Raw genomic sequence first — 5,000 nt, 5'->3', positions numbered from 1 at the left:
CATCGTGAACCAAATCGGCAGGCAGGCGTCGTCAGCCGGTCGACCGACCCCCAGTTGCATTGCCCCAACGGCCATTGTGCACTTCGAACAGAACAGTGCTTTTAAAATATTCCGCCTGCCGCGTGTACATCATGAAACAAATGGAAAGGACGAACCGGGCGTGCAACCGATGCACGGAGAGTGACAGGTCGTCAAGCAAGTCCGTGGCAATCCGTCGGCCGACTCGGCCGCGGCCAGCAGAGGCGTTTTGGCCCGGGCGCGCCGAACTTTGCGCGCCCTCGGTATGCGTAACACTAGCACATGCCTTCAAAACTCACTACAAAATAACCCCAAAGTATGCCGCCTTCCCCGTGGGCCTTGTTACCAATATCTTGCCCTGCTTCCTGATGCCCTTATGGGGTCGGCTCTGTTCTTGCAGAACCCTCAGGTGGTGCAGAGTCTGGGCCATTTTATCAATATCTTGCCCTGATTCCTGATGCCCTTATGGGGTCGGCTCTGTTCTTGCAGAACCCTGAGGTGGTGCAGAGTCTGCGCCTTGTTATCAATATCTTGCCCTGCTTCCTGAAACCCTTATGGGGTTGGTTCTGTTACAAAACCCTCAGGTGGTGCAGAGTCTGGGCCACTTTATAAATAACTCTGCCTGCATTAGGGTCAGGGTCAGGGTTAGGGTTAGGGTTAGGGTTAGGGTTAGGGTTAGGGTTAGGGTTAGGGTTAGGGTTAGGGTTAGGGTTAGGGTTAGGGTTAGGGTTAGGGTTAGGGTTAGGGTTAGGGTTAGGGTTAGGGGTAGGGGTAGGGGTAGCGGTAGGGGTAGGGGTAGGGGTAGGGGTAGTTTGAACTACTGCCGCTCCAGGCGCGCACTGTGCGTGGGTAATTTTCAGTGGGCGTCGGTGTGCTGGGTGACGATGCCGCCCAGACTCTGCACCACCTGAGGGATCTGCAAGAACAGAGCCGAACCCGCAAGGGTATCGGGAAGCAGGGCAAGATATTGATAACAAGGCCCAGACTCTGCACCACCCGAGGGTTCTGCAAGAACAGAGCCGACCCCATAAGGGTATCAGGAAGCAGGGTGAGATAGTGACACCATTTGTAAAACCGGCAAATCCCACCCAGGAAACATTGCAAAAATTGGCCTCTAATGCTGGAACGTGGGTAAAGCCAAACAAACACGACACGTTTTAAAAGAACGTTACTAAAACAGCCTGGGATATGCCCATGACAAAGGATAGGCCGAACCTCACCAGAAAAAAAGAGAGGGAGACCACGGCAGAGCTGAGGGATAAACATGAGATGGTGATAAAACCAGCAGACGAGGGGAGCAGTAGGGTTACAAATTAATGTCAATATGGGGCCTGCTCCCACTGGGTAATAGACAAAAACATAGAACAGGGTGACAGGAGAGACTGGATAGCACAGAGGATAACCCGTGAGCGAAATAATGGGGTGTATGCAGTTCAATGTAAGGAGTGTACCTTACGGTACATAGGCGAAACAGGTAAAACAGCCTCAGCGGTGATCGACGTGTCAAAGAGGAGTCACAAAGACGGGCAAAATAAAGTGGTTGATTATAGACAATAGACAATAGACAATAGGTGCAGGAGTCGGCCATTCAGCCCTTCGAGCCAGCACCGCCATTCAATGCGATCATGGCTGATCACTCTCAATCAGTACCCCGTTCCTGCCTTCTCCCCATACCCCCTCACTCCGTTATCCTTAAGAGCTCTATCCAGCTCTCTCTTGAAAGCATCCAACGAACTGGCCTCCACTGCCTTCTGAGGCAGAGAATTCCACACCTTCACCACTCTCTGACTGAAAAGGTTCTTCCTCATCTCCGTTCTAAATGGCCTACCCCTTATTCTTAAACGGTGGCCCCTTGTTCTGGACTCCCCCAACATTGGGAACATGTTTCCTGCCTCTAATGTGTCCAATCCCCTAATTATCGTATATGTTTCAATAAGATCCCCCCTCATTCTTCTAAATACCAGTGTATACAAGCCCAATCGCTCCAGCCTTTCAACATACGACCGTCCCGCCATTCCGGGAATTAACCTAGTGAACCTACGCTGCACGCCCTCCATAGCAAGAATATCCTTCCTCAAATTTGGAGACCAAAACTGCACACAGTACTCCAGGTGCGGTCTCACCAGGGCCCGCTACAACTGTAGAAGGACCTCTTTGCTCCTATACTCAACTCCTCTGGTTACGAAGGCCAACATTCCATTGGCTTTCTTCACTGCCTGCTGTACCTGCATGCTTCCTTTCATTGACTGATGCACTAGGACATCCAGATCTCGTTGAACTCCCCCTCCTCCTAACTTGACACCATTCAGACAATAATCTGCCTTTCTACTCTTACTTCCAAAGTGAATAACCTCGCACTTATCTACATTAAACTGCATCTGCCATGTATCCGCCCACTCACACAACCTGTCCAAGTCATCCTGCAGCCTTATTGCATCTTCCTCACAATTCACACTACCCTCCAGCTTAGTATCATCTGCAAATTTGCTAATGGTACTTTTAATCCCTCCGTCTAAGTCATTAATGCATATCGTAAATAGCTGGGGTCCCAGCACCGAACCTTGCGGTACCCCACTGGTCACTGCCTGCCATTCCGAGAGGGACCCATTTATACCCACTCTTTGCTTTCCGTCTGTCAACCAATTTTCTATCCATGTCAGTACCCTACCCCCAATACCACGTGCCCTAATTTTGCCCACTAATCTCCTATGTGGGAGCTTGTCGAAGGCTTTCTGAAAGTCGAGGTACACCACGTCCACTGACTCTCCCCTGTCAATTTTCCTAGTTACATCCTCAAAACATTCCAGTAGATTTGTCAAGCATGATTTCCCCTTCGTAAATCCATGCTGACTCGCAATGATCCTGTTACTGCTATCCAAATGCTCAGCAATTTCGTCTTTTCTAATTGACTCCAGCATCTTCCCCACCACTGATGTCAGACTAACTGGTCTATAATTACCCGTTTTCTCTCTCCCTCCCTTCTTAAAAAGTGGGATAACATTTGCTATCCTCCAATCCACAGGAACTGATCCTGAATCTATATAGAACATTGAAAAATGATCTCCAATGCTTCCACTATTTCTAGAGCCACCTCCTTAGGTACCCTGGGATGCAGACCATCAGGCCCTGGGGATTTATCAGCCTTCAGTCCCATCAGTCTACCCAAAACCATTTCCTGCCTAATGTGGATTTCCTTCAGTTCCTCCATCACCCTAGGTTCTCCGGCCCCTAGAACATTTGGGAGATTGTGTGTATCTTCCTCAGTGAAGACAGACCCAAAGTAACGGTTTAACTCGTCTGCCATTTCTTTGTTCCCCATAATAAATTCCCCCGTTTCTGTCTTCAAGGGACCCACATTTGCCTTGACTATTTTTTCCCTCTTCACGTACCTAAAAAAACTTTTGCTATCCTCCTTTATATTATTGGCTAGTTTACCCTCGCACCTCATCTTTTCTCCCCGCATTGCCTCTTTAGTTAACTTTTGTTGCTCTTTAAAAGAGTCCCAATCCTCTGTCTTCCCACTCTTCTTTGCTATGTTATACCTCCTCTCCTTAATTTTTATGCTGTCCCTGACTTCCCTTGTCAGCCACAGGTGTCTCTTACTCCCCTTAGAGTCTTTCCACCTCTTTGGAATAAATTGATCCTGCAACCTCTGCATTATTCCCTGGAATACCTGCCATTGCTGTTCTACCGTCTTCCCTGCTAGGGCCTCCTTCCAGTCAATTTTGGCCAGCTCCCGCCTCATGCCTCTGTAATCCCCTTTGCTATACTGTAATACAGACACTTCCGATTTTCCCTTCTACCTTTCCATTTGCAGAGTAAAACTTATCGTGTTGTGATCACTGCCTCCTAACGGCTCTTTTACCTCTAGTCCCCTTATCAGATCAGGATCATTAAAAACACTCACTCTATTGGCCGTGATTTAACCTAGCACACAGTGTTGCAAAGCCCATGCAAAGTCCAGTGGGCCAAGCAAACAAATAAGATAGATCTGGCTCGGCGTTCCACATCTCCACATCGTCACCCAGCACGCCGACGCCCATTAACAATTCCCCCGCAAATTGTGCACCTCGAGCGGCAGTACTTTAAACGGCGCCGTCTTCGGCGTGGACGGCATGAACCAAGTCGGCAAGCATCGTCACCTAGCACACAGACGTGCACTAACAATTCCTCCCCCCGCAAATTGCGCGCCGCGAACGGCGGTACTTTCAAGTATGCCGCCTTCGGCGGGGACATCGTGAACCAAATCGGCAGGCAGGCGTCGTCAGCCGGTCGACCGACCCCCAGCTGCATTTCCCCAACGGACATTGTGCACTTCGTACAGAACAGTGCTTTTAAAATATTCCGCCTGCCGCGTGGACATCATGAACCAAATGAGCAGGCAGGCATCATATCATATCATATCATACACATACAGCCGGAAACAGGCCTTTTCGGCCCTCCAAGTCCGTGCCGCCCAGCGATCCCCGTACATTAACATTATCCTATACCCACTAGGGACAGTCAGCCCCCAGCACAACGACGCCCCCGCTAACAATTCCCCACGCACATGGTGCGCTCGAGCTGCAGCACTTTAAAGTACGCCGCCTTCGGCGGGGACATCGTGAACCAAAGGAGCAGGCAGCCATGGTCACCGCCAGCACAACGACGGCGCCGCTAACAATTCCCCGCGCACCTTGTGCGCTCGAGCTGCAGTACTTTAAAGTACGCCGCCTTCGGCGGGGACATCGTGAACCAAAGGAGCAGGCAGCCATGGTCACCGCCAGCACAACCACGGCGCCGCTAACAATTCCACGCGCACCTTGTGCGCTCGAGCTGCAGTACTTTAAAGTACGCCGCCTTCGGCGGGGACATCGTGAACCAAAGGAGCAGGCAGCCATGGTCACCGCCAGCACAAGCACGGCGCCGCTAACAATTCCCCGCGCACCTTGTGCGCTCGAGCTGCAGTACTTTAAAGTACGCCGCCTTCGGCGGGGACATCG

Source organism: Rhinoraja longicauda, unplaced genomic scaffold (genome assembly GCF_053455715.1).
Source record: "Rhinoraja longicauda isolate Sanriku21f unplaced genomic scaffold, sRhiLon1.1 Scf000100, whole genome shotgun sequence".
Classification (NCBI taxonomy): Eukaryota; Metazoa; Chordata; class Chondrichthyes; order Rajiformes; family Arhynchobatidae; genus Rhinoraja; species Rhinoraja longicauda.
The sequence above is the reverse complement of the archived record's forward strand: the minus strand, read 5'-3'. Positions refer to the sequence as shown.